The sequence below is a fragment of the Balaenoptera borealis genome, assembly GCF_965194805.1.
Source record: "Balaenoptera borealis genome assembly, chromosome: 2".
NCBI lineage: Eukaryota > Metazoa > Chordata > Mammalia > Artiodactyla > Balaenopteridae > Balaenoptera > Balaenoptera borealis.
Window position 1 is genome coordinate 176,576,416 of NC_138867.1, and position 22,130 is coordinate 176,598,545.

The 22,130-nt window shown below is 47.6% G+C and overlaps 1 long non-coding RNA gene across 2 annotated transcripts in view; it reads right to left on the bottom strand.

The window, feature by feature from the left end:
* Positions 1-22,130, bottom strand: part of LOC309624726 — a 38,846-nt gene that overhangs the window by 11,377 nt on the left and 5,339 nt on the right. Inside the window, exon 2 of one of the 2 annotated variants that reach the window (XR_014242102.1) lies at positions 16,941-17,038. This is a non-coding gene — a long non-coding RNA (uncharacterized lncRNA). Of the gene's footprint in view, positions 1-16,865; positions 17,039-22,130 lie in introns of those variants that run through there. The other variant, XR_014242103.1, reaches the window with a different exon arrangement.

A 22,130-nucleotide genomic window follows, 5' to 3' on the forward strand; every position in this document is an offset into this window, starting at 1 on the left:
TAAATAAGAATATAGTGACTGTGTAAGGGTAAGACAGATGTAAAGTCCTTGACATGTCTCAGGTATTCAATAAACCAGAGCACCTGCCTTCTTCATGAGGATGGAACCAGAAAAGGATAATCTGTGGCTATTTGCTCTTGTGGTCACTCCCAGCCCAAAACCTGGGGAGAATATTTGGAGTAGGACATATTCCCCCAGAAGGAAGATATTTGCCATAGGTATATCTGACAAAGGACTCATATCCAGAATATATAAAGAGCACATACAAATCAATAAGAAAAAGACAACCAAATTGATAAAATGATGGAAGACTTGGACAGTTATCAAAATGGCCAATAAACACATGGAAAAGTGCTCAGTGTCATCAGTCATCACAGAAATGTAAATAAAACCACAAGGAAATATCACACTCACCAGAATGGCTAAAATGAAAGACTGCTGATACTAAGTGTTGACAGGATGTGGAGCAATTGGAACTTTTATACACTGCTGGTGGGAATGTAAAATGATACAGCCACTTTGGAAAACCAGCAGTATTTCCTAAAACTACACACACACCTGCAAACAATTCAAACATCCATCAACAGTAGAGTAAATAAACAAATTGTGAGTAATTCCTACAATGGAATACTACACAACAAAGAAAAAGATCAGTCTAATAACACTTGCAACAGCAAGAATGATTCCCACAGGTTTAATGTAACATGAAAGACACCAGACAAAGAAGAGGACACATGGTATGGCTCCATTTATATGAAGTTCAAGGACAGGCAAAACTAATCTGTGATGACAGAGTCAGATTGGGGAATATTGACTTCCAGGAAAGGGCATGAGGGAACTTTCTGGAAGGATGAACCTGATCTGGGTGGCAGATACACAGGTATATACATGTGTAAATTTCACTGAGCTGAAACTTAAAATCTGAGCACTTTACCGTATGCAAATTATACCTCATTCAAAGGGGGTGGGGGGAAGGAAAACAGAGAAGAAAAACGTCCCCTAGAGCTATATGTGACCCATACGCTGGGTGAATCCTGACACTTCCCTCCTCAGACATTTCGCAACAGCCTTCTAGTGTGGACAAAAGGAAAATTTAAGCAGTGGCCCCAGATACGGGAGGGAGGTCCAAGGGTGGGAGCGCCCCTCCCCCATGTCCTGGGACTTGGACCCTCTAGTCTCCAGTGGCCCTGGGGAATGGGTGGTCCAGTCTGAATGCAAGAGGATGCTCTTGAGGTCTCTTTTCTACCCCTCAACCTCTTCCAGCCCAAGCTGTGGGTCCAGGCAATTCCTGTACCAGAAACTGCTACTGAATCTGGTTGCTATGGCAACAGGGCCCGAGAGGCCCCAGGAACCCACTGCTCTGCCTTGTTGCGTGGGGAGCTTTTCCCCCTTAAAAGTGAAATGGGAGTGTGGAGAGGGGGAACCCCCTTCTTCTGATCTTGAAAAAGATGCTTCTCCCATAAGCTTTGCCACAAACCTCCCCCTGATTTGGAGAGGAGGGTCTGAGTGGAACACAGACAGCGGTTAAGAAAGGAGAGGGAGGCATACATCTCTCCCTGGGTTACACCAGCCCCCTCCTAGGTCCCAGAAAAGCCCGAGAAAATATAGTCTTTCTCCAGCTCTGACTTTTCCCGTTTTTTCACTCATTTTTTTCCCCGGGAGGTGTGGGGTGGCGGGTAGAAAGAGCACTGCATTTGGAGTCAGAAGCAAGGTCAAGGGTCCAGCAGCCTCACTGTGTGGCCTCAGCTCATTCCTTAACCTTTCTGTTTCCTCTTTCACAAAACCGAATCTATAATTCCTACTTTATAGCGTTATTGTGAGGACTTAAATGGATTAACACGCGAAAAGCGATTCAACAACTTCTAGCACACAACTGTCACTCAATACATCTATTACTGTTTTTATGTTCCAGGTCCTGGGACAATCACTTTTACGTGTAATGATGTATGTAATCCTCATGGCGGCTTTGTGGGAGAGCCATGATCATACCCATTTCATGGATTAGGGAACTGATTTTTTGAGCTCCCTTGAAGATGAGGGCATTCTCCAGACTCCCAGTAATCCTGGACCCTCGAACCACCCAATCCTTCAGCTGTAATATGGGCCCGTGGCTCCCCAGTGAGGGTAGAGAGAAGGGCTGCCTGCCCTCTGCCTCCTTTCTTCCCACTTCCTGTATACATTAAGAGAGTCACAGCTGCTTCAGGACGTATGTCCCCAAAAGTCACGATGGCTTTCTGATTCTGTCCCTCCCTCTTTTACAACCCACGGGGGCTGCGGGGTAGGATAAGGTAGATTCCGTGTGGCCTTCAAGACCCACTTTCACCCTCCTCCATCCGGCTTGGGGTGCTGGGGTGGATCGGGGGCTCCCTGGTCCTCTGGCTTCCAGTGGGTTCAGCCACCAGGAGGCACTGGTAGGCGATGGAGGAGGGGAGGGGAGTGGAGTCAGCTCTGAGCCTGTCCTGCAAACTGGTCACTCCCCTGACCAGAACCACTGCTCCCAGGGGTGGTGATGGCTCCCCAACCTCACAGGGCCCCAGGTTGCATGGAGGGGCTTTTCCTACAGCTTCCTTAATCTTTATAACAGACCTCAAGCCATGTACCTAAACTGCAGAGTTTGCTTCCCATGGGGACCCTTACCAAAAAGACTTCTTCCTCTTGAGCTTTCCTCTTACCTATATTTAGGGAGACTTTTTAAATATTTAGCGTTTTTTTTTTTTAAGTTCCACTGTAATTTTATTTTTTTATTTTATTTTATTTTTAAAAAATATTTATTTATTTGTTTGCACCGGGTCTTAGTTGCGGCAGGTGGGCTGCTTAGTTGAGGCTTGCTGGCTCCTTAGTTGTGGCATGCAAACTCTTAGTTGCAGCATGCATGTGGGATCTAGTTCCCTGACTGGGGAGTGAACCCGGGTCCCTGGCGTTGGGAGCACGGAGACCTAACTACTGCGCCACCAGGGAAGTCCCTTTTTTTTTTCTTATTACAGGCAGGAAACACACTCAGTGTGTACCAGAAGACAATAAGTTTTGCCCACATTTATGGCCTTGAGGAAATCACTGTTGATCTTTAGGTGTTTATCCTTCTAATCTTTCTCAGGACAGGACTTTGGGTCAGACAGAGCCGGGCCTGAGTCCCAGCCTGATCACTACATGCTGTGTGATCTTGGGCAAGTTTCTTAACTTCTCTGAGCTTCTATTTCCTCCTGTATATATGGGGTTATCATAGTACACGCTTCATTGGATTGCTGGGAGTTACAAATGCCCAGGAGTTGATAGATGTTAGCTCTTATTACATATAGCAATGTTATAGGTAGTTTTTCAAATACCCATTCAGACTTTCTACAGATAACGGGATCTCAGCCCTCCTTTTTGTGGTGGAAACAAGTTCTGGTCTCATTCTGTTCTCAAACCTCACAAGTTTGTTGCTAGGCTGCCATGCTTTTTGAGATCTTATGTCGGTTTTTATAGTTTTTCCATTGGTCTCCTCAAAAATTCAAGTTAATGTTCAAGATTTTTGAGCATAGGCACCATGCTAGATGCTTGACAAACATAATTTTTTGTAACCCTCATAATAAGCCATCTTACAGAAGGAGGAATCCAGGCACAGCTAGTGAGTGGTAGAGGCAGGATTTCTCCCATCTCTTGCTTTCATCACTGTTGGTTTGTCCACCTTGAGTAGCTTCCTATGCTCATTTAACATAACCAATTATTACAGTAGTTATTATTGTGTCTAAATTATGAGTAAATAGGCTATAAGTCAGGGCCACAACCATCAGTTCAATTCAACTCCACAAAAATATATTGACCACCCACCACATGCCAGACCTTATGATTCTCAAGAAACGATTAATGGGATCCCCATCTTCTTGGAGCTTATAGACCTTCTGAGTCATGTGCTTTGGTTGATGCATGGACTTTGTGGTATGTGCTTCATTGCATAGATACTTTTTCCTTGCATTTAGATGCTCAGCTGAGTTCCAGATGGTTAAAGGTGCCAGTAAAAGGACTGGGGACAATATGGTGGTGTTATTGGTGTTACCTTGCCTAGGAGTCTGGGCAGATCAGGGGGTGGGGAGAAAGCAAAAGAAACTGTCGTCCAGAAGGGTGGGGGCCCAAGCTTTGTCCCCCAAAGGCCCGGATTTGAATCCCAGGTTCATCATTTACTTGTGATGTGACCTTGGACAAGCTCCTTCACTTTTCTGTGCCTCAGTTTCTCCATCTGAAAGGTAGACCCCATGATAGTGACTGCCTCCCAGAATTGTCATCAGAGCTGAGAAGCTAACTATAGCTTTTGACAGCCAGCGGCACACAGCAAGCGCTCAGTAAATGATAGCGACTATTCCAGTGGTCCCTCCAGACTCCCTGGGGGAGTGGCTGGATGGAGGACCCAGATTCTGAACGCACAGGGCTGGTGTGGAGGAGTCAGAGGGAGCTAGGGCTCCAGCCCCAGTTTCGGGGGGGCTGCTGAGGACGGGGTGGCGTGGGGGGGCTCTGGCCCAACCCCTGCAAGCCTGTTAATCACCTCTCAGGGTCACAGATCTTCATCCAGCCCTCTGTATACTGCTCTCATCTAATCTCTCAGCAGGCGGGCGGGTCTCTAAATCCTCCTTTACTCTCCTTTCCTGCCCTTTCTGGGCAGGGAGGCTCCAGGCAGGGTTTAGCTCGCAGGAATGAAGGCTGGGAACCTGGTACGCTTTGGGGGGGTGGGCTACTCGCTTCCCCTGTAACACAAGAGGGGCAGTGTGGTGTGAACCCCGGGACATGCCCCTGAGAAGGGCAGGCTGGCACTTCTTCCCCTCTGCCTGCCAGCATGCCAGGACACTGCCCATTTCTCTCCCCTGTCTGGAAATCCACCAATGGATTTGGCTACAAAACCCGGGTAAATGGCATCTCCTGGCCAGGCCAGTCGTGGCCTCCCACCGTCCCCATCGGGGCTGGATGAGGATTTGGGAGCTGGCAAGCTGCACTGCTTTGCTTCGTCCTTGAAGCCAAAGCTCCTGGAGGAAGCCGCCTCGTGTGGGGCCTGGCTGGGCTCTGCTGGGATAATTAGGCTTTGTCCGTGGAGGGCACCTGAGCTTTCAATGGAGTTGCCAGTGCTTTTCAGGCCCTTGGGCGATGCTGATCATTCAGGGGGCTCCCTGGGTGCCTGGGAGGCCTCAGCTGCCACCTTGGAAGAGAGCTCCAGTTGGGTGATAGGAACGCCAGGAGCTCTTCAGGGCTGCCTGCTCTCGTGGGCTGAGTCGAGGGGGAAGTTTGCTCGTGGGAGGCTGGTGGGACATGTGGTGAGCTAGTCGGGGGCACAGGGGCAGCCTCAGAGAGGCAGCCCGGTGACATTTTTACAAGCTCTGAAGACAGAGCAGCCTGGATTTGAATTCTGCCTCCATCACTTTCTGCTGGGAGACCCTGAGCAGGTGACCATCGCTCAGGGCCTGTTTCCTCACCTGTTATTTGTCACCTCCTCTGTTTGGGTCGACACCTGCGTGAGTGAAAGGGCCTGGTTCCGAGTTAGTCAGGAGATAAGGATATCAGGGGACTTCTCTGGTGGTCCAATGGTTAAGAATCCACCTTCCAATGCAGGGGACATGGGTTCAATCCCTGGTCGGGGAACTAAGATCCCACATGCCACGGGGCAACTAAGCTCCTGCACTCTAGAGCCTGCATGCTGCAACGAAGATCCCATGTGCCACAAACAAGACCCGATGCAGGGCTTCCCTGGTGGCGCAGTGGTTAAGAATCCACCTGCCAATGCAGGGGACAAGGGTTCAAGCCCTGGTCTGGGAAGATCCCACATGCTGTGGAGTGACTAAGCCCGTGCACCACAACTACTGAGCCTGCGCCCTAGAGCTCACAAGCCACAACTACTGAAGCCCACGTGCCTAGAGTCCGTGCTCCGCAACAAGGGAAGCCACCGCAATGAGAAGCCCGCACACCGCAACGAAGAGTAGCCCCCGCTCACTGCAACTAGAGAAAGCCTGCACCCAGCAACGAAGACCCAATGCAGCCATAAATAAATAAATAAATAAATAAATAAAATGTATTAAAAAAAAAAGAGAGAGAGAGAGAAAAGGATATCAACCGGCAGATACCTGAAGGACAATGAGGGGTATGGCGGGCTCCTACCTCCTGGAGGTCCGGGGCTGCAGGCTGGAGCCGAGATGAGCATTTGCACTTGCCCTTGCCCAGGTGGCAAGGATGTTGTTGGGGGTAAGGTGGGTCCCTGGAGGGGTCGGGGGTGGCCTGTTGGCCCAGGGGCTGGAGAGTCTGGGCAGGCTTCAGTTCACATTTCCCACCCCGGAATACATGATGTAGCTCTGTGGTTTTGTCCGAGTTCAGGGTCAGGCACGAGTGTGCCCTGACCTGGACCTCAGTGGTTGGACTTCCCTGGCACACAGCTGGTGCAGACCTGGAGCACACCTTCCAGGCTTCCAGCCACTGGTCCATCTTGGTCCTGCTCAACCAGCGTCAGAGAGACATCAGGCACCTGAGTGGGATCCCTTTTGCCAATGAAACTCAAAATAGAGAACACGTAAAGAGTGCTCACTTCATGCCAGACACTGACCTAAGCACCTTGCACTCATTAACTCACAACAACCAGTGCTGCTGGCCAAGAATTGTGTTCCTGACCACCTTGTGGGTGAGGTCATGTGACTAGTTCTAACCAATGAGCTACAGTGAAACTGACACGAATCATTCCCTCTAGAGCATCTAATTGCCTGTGCATGAACTTCCAAAACTCTTAGTATTTCCTTCTGGTGTGACAGCCAACGATGTTCCAGAGTGTTCCAGAATGTGAATGCTCCACTAGTGACTATGATGAGCAAAGCCTCCCCCTAATGACCCAAAACAGACATGAAACATGAGTGAGAAATAAACTTTGTGATTTTTCAGCCACTGAGACGTTGGGTTTCTTTGTTTTTGCAGCCTAACTTAGTCTCTACTAACCATTCAAAATTACATCCCCATTTTACAGATGAGAAAACTGAGACACAGGTTAAGTCACTTGCCCTCAGTCACCCAGCTAGTAAGTGAAGTTTTCAGAGATAGCGTCTAGGCAGTCTGACTCCAGGGGCTCTGCTCTTACTTCTAAACTGTCTCTCTGGGTGAGACAGAGTCATTCTGGAGGCCTGGAATGTATGGAAAATTCATAAACTGCGGTGGATCCTGGGTGGGGTTGGTTTCTCCTATCCTGTTTCCTCTGATTGTTTGGGGCTTTTCATTTCGTTGTCTCTTGAGCACTGGCTCTCCTAGAAGGTTTCCATTTATCACATCCTCTGGGGAGACACAGGAGGCTGGATGAGAGGACCAAGGAAATTTCTCCTCCCCCAATCCTCACTTAGAAAGTTTAATTCATTCAGCTCAGCCTTGACCTTCTGAGGGACCAATCCTCGCAGACCTCCACCCCATTCCCCAGCTCCTCCTACACCCTCATTGTGGGAGCCCCAACCTTTCATCCACTGCTGCCTGTAAGAGCTGGCGATCAGATATTACAGGGGAGAAAAATTCCGAGGCTAGAGAGCAGAGCTCTGAGCTGAGGTTTCAGAAATGTCTTTTCACCTCTTCACCCCAGCCGGCTTCCTTTCCTCTTCCAGGGTCTCTGAGGTCCCCCTGCAGTCCCAAGAGAACCAGAACCATGCCCCCCACCCGCCCTTGGAGATTCCCAGGGAAAACTAGCCAAGCAGGGCTCAGGACACCTTCACGCAAACCTCAGCAACTCCTGTCCTGACCAGTTAACTCGATACTTACTCTACATTAAGTACCAATTGGGCCAATTTTCTGCTGTAATTAAAACCTCTGTAGATGTGTTCCCTGCTCATCAGTGATGAGTTTATTAACCTCCAGCTCTGAAGGAATGTGGGGCAGAGAGGAGAGAAAGACAGAATATGGCTTGCTCTGGGACTGGGAGAGTGGATGCTGGGAGAGGCTGGGTTTGGAACTGTCCTTTCTCCTCGTTTGGCTCCAGGCAGGGGGCAGGCAACTGTGTTTACAAAAGTGTCGGCATCTCTGTGCCTGCTGTTTCTGCAGTGGAGACTCAGAAATATCTGCCCCATCACACTGACCTGCTGCAAACCTGGGCCTGCCATATAACTGATAGTCTTTTGAAAGTCACATTTTCTTGATTACTGACAAGCAGTGTGTCTGGAACCTGGAAACACAGCCCCTTCTAGCTCAGCAATCTGGGCTTGTTTGTTATGTAGCATAACCTAGGCTGTCCTGACTACTACATATTATATCCCCACTTATAGATGGTGAAACTGAGGTCCAGTTTGCTTACTAATCTATGAGAAACCAAGATAGTTCTTGCCGAGGGAGCCCAGATCCTGGAGACAGACCTTCAAGGTTGATAAAGGAAGCAGGCCAGGCTAGTCTTCACAACTGCCCAAAGTGAGAAGTTCATGGCTGCCAGTCATAGGGCCTGGAAGCTCAATGCCTAGTATACCCCTGGCAGCTCAAGCAATCAGCTCCTGTTCATCAGAGAACACCTGCACGTTGGAGCATGACCCAGCCCCAAGAAGCCACTCTTCACTTTTTTTTTTTTGCCAAGGCTTGCGGCTTGTGGGATCTTAGTTCCCCAACCAGGAATTGAACCCAGGCCATGGCAGTGAAAGCCCGGAATCCTAACCACTAGGCCACCAGGGAACTCCCTCTTTATTTTTTTAAAATCTGTAGATTTAATTAATTTATTTATTTTTAATACTTATTTATTCATTTATTTGGTTGCACCAGGTCTTAGTTGCTGCAGGAGGGCTCCTTAGTTGCCACATGCAAACTCTTAGTTGTGGCATACATTTGGGATCTAGTTCCCTGACCAGGGATCAAACCTGGGCCCCCTGCATTGGAACCATGGGGTCCTATCCACTGCGCCACCAGGGAAGTCCCTAAATTTTCGTTTTTAGAGCAGTTTTACATTTATAGAACAATCGTACAGATAGTGCAGACACTTTCTATATCCCCCCACCCCTCGCCAATTTCTCCTATTATTAACATCTTGCATTAGTTTGGTACATTTGTTACAACTGATGAACCAGTATTGATGCAGTATTACTAACTAAGGTCCACAGTTTACACTAGGGTTCACTCTCAGTGTTGCATGTTCCACGGGTTTTGGCAACTGCACAATTTCACAGATCACCATTACAGTATCATACAGAATAGTTTCACTGCCCTGAAAATCCCCTGTGCTTCAGCTATTCATCCCTCCCCCCCTCCCCCTCCCGCTCCCCCCCTTCCCCCCTCCCCCCGAACTCCTGGCAACAGTAGTTCTTTTGACTGCCTCTATTGCTTTGCCTTTTCCAGAATGTCATATAGTTGGAATCATAGTCTGTAGCCTTTTTGGACTGGCTTCTTTCACTTAACAACATGCATTTAAGTTTCCTCCATGTCCTCTTGTAGCTCATTTCTTTTGACCATTGAATACTATTCCATTCTTTACTTATTTATTTATTTATTTATTGGCTGCGTTGGGTCTTCGTTGCTGTGCGCAGGCTTTCTCTAGTTGCGGCGAGCGAGGGCTACTCTTCGTTGTGGTGCATGGGCTTCTCATTGCGGTGGCTTCTCTTTGTTGTGGAGCACTGGCTCTAGGCGCGTGGGCTTCAGTAGTTCTGGCTCACGGGTTCCAGAGTGCAGGCTCAGTAGGTGTGGCACACGGGCTTAGTTGCTCTGCAGCAGGTGGGATCTTCCTGGACCGGGGCTTGAACCCGTTGTCCCCTGCATTGGCAGGCAGATTCCTAAACACTGCACCACCAGGAAAGTCCCCATTCTTTACCTTTTTTTTTTTTTTTTTTTTTAAGATTTTTAGAAATTTCATGTAACCATTCTTTACTTTTAAACGTCCATTTTATCACCAGGGCTCTACATTGTCACCTAATGTTTATTGCTTTGTAGGGAGGACTTCAATCCAAGAAACACCTGGGAAGGAATAACCTCATGAAATAAGAGGGCTGTCTTGGAAGTCTGGAGTGGGGTCCAGTCCCCACCATGGCTCAGGATCACTTCCAACTTCTTGCCCTGAATCCTTCTGGCCACCATCTCCACGTTTCACCTTTTTAGGTGTGCTGGAGTGTCTGCTAGCAACTCTGCACTTCTGGGAACTACATGTCTGAAACTCCGTTGTCAGCAGGGCTTTAGGGAGGAGCCTACAATTAAGAGGCATTCATGCGAGATTTGTCAGGCAGAAGAGAAACAGGAGCCATCGTTGTTCCGGTCCATGGTTAGCAGCAACTCAGGCCTTGGCAAATGACAGTTGTGAGGTCTTTGCTGGCACCTTCTGGGCGTCTTCCTGCAAATCTCCTAGTTTGATGTTGAGGGCTGGGAGTTGAGATTATCAGCAATGATTCTCCATAGTTCCTGTACACTCTGCCCTCTTGGATGCTGGCGGGACTTTCTCCATCCCTACCAGTAGGTTTGCAGGCTGATTCCCAGCATTAAATCCCTTCCTGTTGAAATACCTAGAGTGGATTCTGTCTTCCTAGCCTGAGCCTACCCAATGCAATGGGATTATGGGAAGGACGGAATATCAGGCTACTGAAGGGAAGATCTCCAGCCTGGCCATGTGGACATTCACCTGCTCTTATCGCTTAGTTCCTGGCCCTTGTCTGGGGTCGCCTGTCCTCTGCCTGTAGCAGCCATCACACCAATGCACAGAAAAGTCTTAGAGTTCCCCATCCCCACCTTTATAGCCTCCTTTATAGGTTACTTATCTAACCAGTCACTAAATGTTGGGTCTGGGGCTCTCCATCTCTCTCCAGACCACCCCTCCATGTCCATGTGATTAAGTCATGACTGCTGTTCTCCAAATATTTCTTGTTCCCCCCATTTCCGGGCAGAATCACATTTCCTGGCCCCCTTGTAATTAAGTGGGGCCACATGATGAGTTCTGGCCAATGAATTTTGAACAGAACTAATGTGTGTCATTTCTGGGTTGGATCATGTCATTATCTGTCTCCCTTTCTCTTCTTTTATAAGTCATTGGATTTAGAGCCTGTCCGGATAATCCAAGATGATGACCTCATCTCGAATCCTTAACTTAATTACATCTGCAAAGATCTTTTTTTGTTTTTTGGCTGCGCCATGCAGCATGCCAGAGATCGAACCCATGCCCCCTGCACTGAAAACACGGAGTCCTAACCACTGGACCGCCAGGGAATTCCCTGCAAAGATCCTTTTTCGAAATATGGTCACATTCACAGGGTCCAGGTATTAGGACATGGACATATCTTTTGGGGGCCACCATTCAACATACTATTATTATCTCCATTTTACAGACAAAGCCCCAGCATCTTGCTGAACATCACACAGCCTGCAAGAGGGGAGGGAAGTACGCAAACTCAGGCAGTCAGTTCGAAAGCCTGGACTCACAACCACCTTTCCTGTTAAAGAGAAAGCAGAACAAAACCCCTGCCCTAATGGACTTTCAATTTTGGTGGAGGAGGTAAAACAAATAAGCAGATGAGTGGATATATACCATAGCGTCAGAGAGAGCTGTGACGAGAAATCAGGCAGGGTAAAGAGCATGACGAAAAGACTCTCTCTTTAGATGGTGTGATCAGGGAAGGCTTCCTGGAGGATGTGACAAGGGAGCAGAAACCTGAATGAAGCATCAGAGGGAGCCACACAGATATGTGGGTGGAGGGGCAATTCAGAGAGACAATAAAGCAACGAGTAAATCAGGAATGGGCCTTTCTCAGCCTTCTCTGTGCCCCCAGCACCCACAGCAGGGTGTGGCACCCAGACAGCAGTGGACAAATGTTTGTTGATTGAATAAATGAAAGTGTAAAGGCTTTTCCACAGACCCAAATATCATTTTTTTTAACTACTAGAAAACATGATCTAGAGACAAAAGCTCTAGAGCAGCGCTCACTGTGCAATAGAACTTTCTGTGATGATGGAAATGGTCACTTTCTGGACCATCCAAGAGTAGCCACCATCCACGGCCACAGGCAGACGTTGAGCTCTTGAATCATGGCTAGCATGACTGAGGGACTAGATGTTTAATTTTGTTTAATTCAAATGAATTTAAGTATAAATAGCTACATGTAGCTAGTGGCTACCATACTGGACAGTACAGTTCTAGATTGGAGGTTTGCAAACTAAGGCTCCCGGGCCAAATCCAGTGGGCTACTTGGTTTTGTAAATAAAGTTTTATTGGCACACAAAGATGCCCGTTCCTTTACATGTTGTCTATGGCACCATACAAGGGCAGAGCTGAGTCATTGCAACAGAGATCGTGTAGCCTGCAAAGCTGAAAATATTTACTCTGATCCTTTACAGAAAAGGTTTTCCCACTCCTGTCCTAGACCCTCGCTTGGTCATTCCCATGATGAATAAGTTAGCTCTAAGACCTTGAGCAAAGGCTTCCTTCCTCTAAGCCTGAGTTTTCTTATCAGTAAAATGGGTGATTTGTTCCTACCTATTGTACCAGCTTGATGAGCAATTAAAACTGAACGCTGTGAGCAAAGGGGCTTTGAAAGAGATCCAGCCCCTGTAGGTACCCAGGCTGGAGTTGTGGCATCCAAACCTCCTGGGGGCACCCATGCCTTTCTCAGTGCTGCCCCTAATTTTCCTTTCCTCCTCTTCATTTTTTCCTCCCCCATCTCTTCCCAATCCCTCCCTCCTGAGCCGCCATCTTTCCTTCTGTTCTCGCTCCCCATCTTCTCTCTCACTCGCTCCTCCCCTGCTCTCCGCCACTTTCTTGCCCCAGATGTGGGGATGTGAGAAAGTTCTGGCAGAAATTGAAATCTCTTCTCCTCTCATGTGGCTCCTAGATAAGACAGTAAAAATCCGATTTTCAGCAATTTGCTTCATTTGTGAGCTCTCCCGTGTCTCCCCCTTCACCCCCGCCCCCCGCACCTACCCACCCACACCAGCTTAGCAAAATTGCCTGGGCAGAGTGGATATTTTTAACCACTTAGTAGTCAGGGGAGGTTCATAAAAAGTTTTGCGAGAAACTGGTCCTGAACTGTGCTGCAGCCCGTGTGCTTACTGTGTTAGTGGAGGGGAGTTCAAGGAAGGAGGAAGGGCAGGTTGAAAGGCAATAACCAGGCAAGAAGGGGCACAGGGAGGGAACAGCGTTACCAGAATGAGAGAGAGAGAGAGAGAAAGAGAGAGATGTGGGGAGAGGGTTCGCCAGATGGGAGCTGTGGCTGCCGAGGAAGCCAGTCTGGCGACAAGGCTTCTTGTCTGGAAACAAAAGAGATACCAAAGCATCTTCCCCGGTAGTTTGGGAAGGAACATCTCCTTCCCTAAACCAGCGATGGTGGTGGTGGGGGAAACAATGAACATTTATTGAGCACCTATTATGTGCCTGGCACATGCTAGGTGCTTTATGTGTATTCCCTCACTGAATCCCTGCAATACTCAATAAAGGAAGCAGTTTATTTTATGGGTGAGTATCAGTTAAGACAAATGTTAGGCTGTTGTAACAACAAGGTCCCCCAGTGCAGGTACCCTTCACGGTCCAAACATTTGCTATTTGGAAAATGCAGTATTCATGACTATCTGAACTTGCCATCCAGACTCTTGCCATCTGAACTCAGGAGCTGCGTGGATACGGATAGCAAGGGAAACATTACCATGGCTTAAAGGACACACAAGGTTATTTCTGACTCACATAGTAGCCATAGCTGGTGCATGGCTTGTATTCCAGAAAGCCAACCACTCTCCCTAGAGCTACAGGCTGTCTTCAAGGATAGCACAGATGGCAGGTGTCTTAGTCTGTTTGGGCTGCTGTAACAGAATCCCACAGACTGGATGGCTTATAAACAACAGATATTTATTTATCCCAGTTCTGGAGGCTGGAAGTCCAAGATCAAGGTGCCGGCAGATCTGGTGTCTGGTGAGGGCTTCATAGGTGGCTGTTTTCTCCCTGTGTCCTCACTTGGTAGACGAGGCCAGGAGCTGTCCGGGGTCTTTTTCATGAGGGCACTAATCCCATTCATGAGGGCTCCACTCTCTGGACTTAATCACCTTCCAAAGGCCCCACCTCCTAATACCATCACATTGAGGATTTGATTTCAACCTCTGAATTTGGGGGGACACACACATTCAGTCTATAGCAGCAGGCCTCCTAAATGTTTTGTCCCTGCATAACAAAGGCCATCAGCTTCCCAGCCTGTCATATCTGAATCTTCACCAGTTGCCCACTTGCTAAGGAAACGCCACGTATTTTAGATTCTATTACCAAATTCTGTTAGTTACAATATCATTTTGGTTGCTGAAACAGAAACCCAGCATTACAGTGGCTCAAATAAGAGATAACTTTATTTAGCATTCACTTAATAATCTAAGTATAAGTGGTCCAGGGCTGGAATGATTAGCAACATTGTGGTGGAGACTCAGGTTCTTTTTGTCTTTTGTTCTACCATCTGTAAGGTGGGCCAAGATGATTCCTCACCACACCCACCTTCCAGCCAGTGGGGCGGGAAAGGTCAGGTGGAGGCTCTGCTCCTCCCCTTCAAGGGCGTTGCCCAGAAGGTGCACACATCACGGTTGCTCATGTGTCATTGGTTAGAATGCAGTCACATGGCCATAGCTTCAAGGAAGGCTGGGAAATGTACTCTTTTTCTTGGATGTAGGTGCACCTAGCTTAAAAATGGACTCGTTCTATTAATACAGAAGACAAGGAAAGTGGGCGGGGGGGATGTATGGGGAGCGACTGCATAATGGGTGTGGAGTTTCCATTGAGAGTGATGAAAAAGTTCTGGAACTAGACAGTAGTGATGGTTGTACAACATTGTGAATGTACTAATACTTCATTTACTAAAATTTTATGTTACGTATATTTTATCACAATGAAAAATAATTGCTTACAAAAAAAAAAGTAAGAAAAAAAGACAAGGAAAAGGAATATTAGGAAACAGTCTATGCCCCAATCAGAAACCTGAGTGAAGAGAGAGAGCAAGCCCTGCAAATGCCAGTAAAAGCATATGCAAAGGCCCTGAGGCTGGCACTCACTTGGTGTGTTTGAGAAACATCAAGGGGGCTGGAGTAAAGTCAGGGAGAAGGACAGTGGTAAGAGATGAGGGCAGGGAGGTGACAGGGGCTTATAGGTCGTGGGGAGGAGCCCACATTTTTTTCAAAGAGTGATGAGAAGCCAATGGAAGGTTTTGAGCAAGGGAGTGACCAGGTCCAATTTAGGGTTTAAAATAACTATTCAAGCTGCAAAACCTTAGGGTGCTCTTGGCCCCAAGTAGGCTGAAGTTCAAGTTTCCACAATCCCAGGCTTCCTGGATATAGATCAAGCCACTCCCATGATCCCCACCTGCCTTCCCTCATCTGTTCTCCCTTCCCCTCTGCAAGCTTTCTGCTTCTCCACTGGCTATAAGAAGCAGTGGGTAGGAGCTTGGGTTTGAATATCAGTTCCAGCACTCAATAGCTCTGTGATCCTGTGTTATGGACTGAATGTTCTTCTGCCACCATGCATATGTTAAAGTCCCAATCACCAATGTGACTGTATCTGGAGTCCAGGTCTCTATGGAGATAATTAAGGTGAAATGAGGTCATTAAGGGTGGAGGCCTGATACAATAGGATTAGTGCCCTTTTAAGAAGAGACTGAAGAATGCTCTCTCTCCTCACCATGTGAGGATACAGCAAGAAGGTAGTCATCTACAAGCCAGGAAAAGAGCTCTCGTCAGAACCCAAATCAGCCAACAACTTGATCTTGGACTTCTAGCCTCCAGAACTATGAGAAATTTCTGTTGTTTAACTCATCCAGTCTATGGTATTTTGTTATGGCAGCCCAAGCAGGCTAATGCACGTTGTTTGAGTGACCTAACCTCTCCATGCCTCAGTTTCCTCATCAGAAAGATGGGCTTATTAACAGACCATAGGGTATCTTTAGGATCCAAAAGGAAATAAAGGGCTTGAACTTTATTTATGCTAGTGTCTAGCACTTACAAAGCTCTCAACAGATGTCAAATATTAGTCAGGACAGGCTGTGTGTCCCACCCACACTGTGGGTGTCCTGCCCATGTCCCCCTGACATTTGCTGTGCCAGTACTGCCAGCACCTGCAACCTTCTGACTGAGGGATTTTTCTCAGGAGAAAGCATATGCAAGTAATGCCCTCAGGAGCAGTCTCGGCCAATGAAAGATGAGACTTGGAGGATAAATGCACCAGCTCCATCACATCTCAGGTGGGGCAACTCTGAGGTGCATTCTTGCAAAGTTTAAGAGTTCCCAACTCTTAGATTTTTACTCCCTGACAGGCAGGGTCGACGCCCCTACTCAGCCTTGAAGCAGTTACAGAAGACAGACCATCGCCCTTCTGCTTCCCCTAAGAATATGGGAGTAAAATCTCTGAGGGGGGAATGAAACAGGAGGGAAGGGGGCAGGGCAAAACCTTTGAAAGAATGATATAGCCTGAGGACATGACATAAACGGATTAAAACCAAATGGGTCCAAGATGGTGGACAAGACTTCCACTAGACCTTGAACCTCAGCATATGCTCATTGTAACACATCAGCAAGCTAAATAACACACCCACAGGCGCCATGACAGTTCTAAGGTGACCATGAGGATCAAAAAGTGGGCGGTGGCCCAATTCCTGGAAATCCCCGCCCCTTCCGGAAATAGCTGGAATACTCCTCCCACTCATTAGCCTATGAAATTACCCACCAGTATAAAAACTGAAACCCCATACCCTGGTGCCTTTCTCACCTTCTGGGATAGCCCACACTCTGTCTGTGGAGTGTGTTTCTCTCTAAATAAATCCACGTCTTACCTATCAAAAAAAAAGAGTTCCCAACTCTAAAACTTCTACCACCAACTGCAAATATTGGGGTCCCCCAAACCACCCTCACTTCTACCACCAACAGCAAGTTTGTGGTTCCCAAGACTACCCTCAGTTTCAATAATTCTCACTGAAAAGCTCTCATACTCATGGTAATGGTTTATTACAGGAAAAGAATACGGATTAAAATCAGCCAAGGCAGGGTGGGAAACTCACCAGCAGTCCAGTGGTTAGGACTCTGTGCTTTCATTGTTGAGGACCCGGGTTCAATCCCTGGTCAGGGAACTAAGATCCCACAAGCCACATGGTGCAGCCTAAAATAAAATAAAATAAAATAAATAAAATAAAATTAGACAAGGGAAGAGGTGCATAGGGCAGGATCCAGGAGACACCAAGAGCAAGCATCCACTTGTTCCCATCTGGTGGAGCTGTGCGTGCAGTAATAAATTCTCCCAGCAGTGATGTGTGACAACACGCATGGTATACTACCAAACTAGGAAGCTCACTCCAACATTGATGTCCAGAGTTTTTGCTGGGTCTTGGTCACATAGATATGGTTGACCACCCATGTGGTTGACCTCAGTCTCCAGCCCCTCCAGAGGTCGAGCTAATACTGGGTGGTCCAAGGCCCCAATCATAAATAACATTGTTACTATCTAGTGTGGCCCAAGGCTCCAACCATAAATCACAGTGTTAGCATGGGCTATCTGGCATCGCCAAGGCCCCAGGTAAACAAAGATACTCTCTCTTTTTTTTTTTAAATGTCAGGCATATTTGTGGGTCTGTTTTGGGACTCTCTATTCTCTTCATTAGCCTGTCTGTCTATCCTCATACAGTTTTTTTTTTTTTTTTGGTTGCGCCAGGTGGGCTCCTTAGTTGTGACTCACCAGCTCCTTAGTTGTGTCATGCGAACTCTTAGTTGCAGCATGCACGTGGGATCTAGTTCCCTGACCAGGGATTGAACCCGCGTCCCCTGCATTGGAAGGAGGATCCTTAACCACTGCACCATCAGGGAAGTCCCAAACAAAGATATTCTTTTTTTTTTTTTAATAACATCTTTATTGGAGTAAATTGCTTTACAATGTTGTGTTAGTTTTCAAACAAAGATACTCTTATCAAGCAAAACATTCCTATGGCTTAGAGGTCACCTACCAGGAGCCAAAGGTAAAGGCCAGACCTCTCTTTGGGTGAGGGTAATCCTTTATTGCACAGTTCCACACTCTCTCCCAGAATTCTCCAGTAGAATCGAGCCTAGTTTCCCACAGCAGCAGTCTCAATAACATACCCATTCCTGGCTTCTTCGTTTCTTCACTCTTCTTCCTGGAATCATTTTCCAAATATACTATTTTCACTTGAATCCTTGCTTCTAGGGGAACCACCGTTTTAGGCTGAATAGTGGCCCCCAGATATATGAGTTCCTGATCTCTGGGACCTGGAAATGTGACCTTCTGTGGCAAAAGAGGCTTTGCAGATGGAATTCAGTTAAGGCTCTTGGAATGGGGAGATTATCCTGGATTATCTGGGTGGGCCCCCAGTGCAGTCACAAGTATCCTTATAAGAGGGAAGCAGAGGGACATGAGACTACAAAAACAGAAGAGGAGAAGATGATGTGATAATGAAGCAGAGAGTTGACGATCCTATGCTGATGGCTTTGAAGATAGAGGAAGGCTCCACGAGTCAAGGAATGAAAGGGACATGGCTCTAGAAGCTGGAAAAGGCCAGAAAACAGATTCTCCCCTAGAGCCTCCGGAAGGAGCAGGGTCCTGCTAACACCTTAGTTTCAGCCCAGTGAAACCAATCTCAGGTTTCTGACCTCCAGAACTGTAAGAGAAAAAATGTTTATTGTGTTAAGCCATCAAGTCTGCGGTGATTTGTTACACCTTGGAATACTAATACTATTACCCCATGGAATACTAATATACCGACTGAGACACTAGGTTATGCTGCTGTAACAAATAACGCCAACATCTCAGTGACTTAAAAGTTTATTTCTTGTTCATGCTGCATAACAATTTGGGGTCACCTGGGGTCTCTGTTTGGGTCATCCTCATGGCAGGACCCAGGCTGATGAGGCACCAACTATCTGGAATGTTCCTAGTCACTGCCACAGAGAAAGAGAGCAAAGGATCTTGCATCGGCCATTAAATGCTCCAGCCTGGCAGTGACATCATCACTTCTGCTTGCAGCTGATTGGCCAGAATTCATCACATGGCTCCAGCCAATCACAGGGGACCAGGAAGTGTCACCCATCATGCGCTCAAAAGGTGGAGAGCTGGGAATATATAGTGGTCAACATCAGTGACCCCCAGAGTTGGATATCACTAGAGTAACAGGATGCTAAGATGGTCATTTTCACTGAATCCCCAAAATAAGTAGACACAAAACAGTGGGAGGTGCCAGAGCACAGTGAAGATTTCTAAAGTTGATGGATCACAATGGGTTTCACGACTCTCGCCTTGGCGGATCTGAATAGTTTGGGGAAGGCAGGTTTGGAGAGGATTTTATGAGGAGGATTTCTTCAGAGGGGGCTGTGCTGTAAGCCTCGTGCTCTCCTCCTCAAGAGAAAGGGGGTCTCTATTTTAAATATAGCAGTGTGAGGGGACTTCCATGGTGGTCCAGTGGTTAAGACTTTGCGCTTCCAATGCAGGGGGACCAGGTTCGATCCCTGGTCAGGGAACTAGATCCCACATGCATGCCGAAACTAAGAGTCCGCATGCCACAACTAAAAAAAAAAAAAAAAGATCCCGCACACTGCAAATAAAAGATCCCAAGTGCTGCAACTAAGACCCCTGCACAGCCAAATAAATAAATAAATATAGCAGTGTGTAAGATAACCGACAAGGACCTACTGTATAGCACAGGGAACTCTGCTCAATATTCTGTAATAACATAAGTGGGAAAAGAATTTGAAAAATAATAGATACATGTATATGTATAGCTGAATCACTTGGCTGTACACCTGAAACTAACACAACATTGTTAATCAACTATACGCCAATATAAAATAAAAATAAAAAGGAGAAAGGAGGCAGGCAAGGGTAGGAAAGACATCCAACAGGATGGTCTGGAGAATCTGCTGTGGGTCCCCTGGACTTTGGGGACCTCATGACCTGTGGAGGGCAGGAGAAAGGGCCTGGTGACTGCTCTGCTGGATCAAAATATGGGGTACTTTCAGTAGGGCTCCCTGTAGGAGGTGTTGGGACTCCAGCTGCAAGTATATGACTGGTTTCAATGGGGAGAAAGTCAGAGACTGAGCAGGGAGCAGGTCCCAAGGGAGTGTCAAGGGCCAGGTCAGATGGTTCCTTCAAAGTATATACAAGAGAAAGTCTCCACTCTGAACACCTGCTAGGTTCTGAAAGACAGTGTCATCTGATAGCAGAACCAGTTTAAGAAGAACCATCTGACCCCTGGTTTCCCGGGGCTGTCATAACAAAGCACCACAAACTTCGAGGCTTAAAACGATAGGAATTTACTCTCTCACAGTTCTGGAGGCCAGAATGTGAAATCAAGGTGTCTGGCCAGGACATGCTTCCTCTGAAGGTTCTAGGGAAGAATCTTTCCTTGCCTCTTCCAGCTTTTAGTGACTCCGGGCTTTCTTTGGCTTGTGGCTGCGTCGCTCCAATCTCTGCCTCTGTCTTCACATGGACTTCTCCATGTGTGTCTGTGTTTTCTTCTCTTTTGTCTCTTATAAGGATGCTTGTCATTGGATTTAAGCCCACCCGGATAATCCAGGATGATCTTAAGATTCTTAATTATGTCTGCAAAGACGCTTTTTTCAAATAAGTTCATAGTCAGAGGTTCTGGGGGTTAGGGCATGGGCATATCCTTTTGGGGATCACCATTCAACCCCCTACACTCCCCTTCCCTCCCTAAGCTCAGATCCTGGGTCTTGACAAAGACTCTCTCCTTGACCCAAATTTGCTCAGGCTCCTGTGAGTAACCTTTTCAGCGATGCCTCAACCTTGGGCTTCTCTGGGTCCTTCCTTGTAGAATCTAGTTTTAGCAAGAAACCAACTAAGTCAGGGGAGCCAGAGTCCCCCCTACCCCTGATGTTTCCTCTTAGTAATTTTCCATCCACTGCCTCAACACCCTGCTCCTTGGCTGCAAATCCCCACATGCTCATCCTGCATTCAGAACTGAGCCCACTTCTATACTGAGGCCTCTTTTCTTCTATTGCAATAGTTGTTTTATTTTTTTTAATTTTATTATTTTTTAAAATAAATTTATTTATTTATTTATTTATTTTTGGCTGCATTGGGTCTTCGTTGCTGTGCGCAGGCTTTCTCTAGTTGCGGCGAGTGGGGGCTACTCTTCGTTGCGGTGCATGGGCTTCTCAGTGCAGTGGCTTCTCTTGTTGCGGAGCACGGGCTCTAGGCGCGTGGGCTTCAGTAGTTGTGGAACACAGGCTCAGTTGTTGTGGTGCACGGGCTTAGTTGCTCTCTGGCATGTGGGATCTTCCTGGACCAGGGCTCAAACCCGTGTCCCCTGTGCTGGCAGGCGGATTCTTAAGCACTGCGCCACTAGGGAAGTCCCATAGTTGTTTTAAAAAGTAAAAATTTTCTTCACCGCTATAATGTGTTTCAGGCTCCAGTTTTCTTTAACAGTATGAAAGCAAAGGAGGGACGGCGGAGGTGAGGATGGGCCAGCACCTCTCCAGGGACCCCAGAACTTGGCCCAGGGAAGGGGGGAGAATATTTAAGTCTAAACCACGGTCTGGGCTTGGGTCCGGATGTTCTGAATCGTGCCCAAGCTACCTCGTGACCTAAGGTGACCACAGGAGCATCTGTTATCTGAGATGAGCTGGGGTGGGAGGGAGTCAGGAGGGTGAGTTTATCCAATGGGGGCAGGGCAGGGGAGATGCCCCCCCCCCCAAAGCATGTTAGAGGGGCAGCAAGAAGCCAAAACGGAGTTGCATTTGATGCCACAACATGAGTAGGACTGGTGAGTGCTGGTCCATTTCACCATAGAGTCCTCTTAACCTCTAGGATTCTTCTAGGTCTTTTGCTCTGCCCCCCCCCTCATACTGACCCCTCTCCACCTGCCCTCCTGCCTTCCATGGGGTCTCTAAGTCCCCCTCCATGCTGGGGCCCTAACTGCCTGCCCTCCGTTCACTCAACAAACACTTAGTGAGCACCTGCTGTGTGCCAGGGGCTGGAGTGGGGGTGGGTGGTGGAGAGGTGCTGAGGAGTCTGGAGGGAATGGTGTTGATAAAGAACTTCCCCTGATGGAGCTGACATTTGGGTAGGGGAGAGAGACAAGAGACAAGACAAACAATGAGTAAATATCCTCGGGTATATCCCAGGCTGGTGAGTGCAATGCAGAAAAACAAAGCCGTGATGGGGGTCTGTGGTGGTTGTAAACCTGGGCGGGGGGGCGGGTAGTGTGTATCAGGGAAGACTGTCCTGG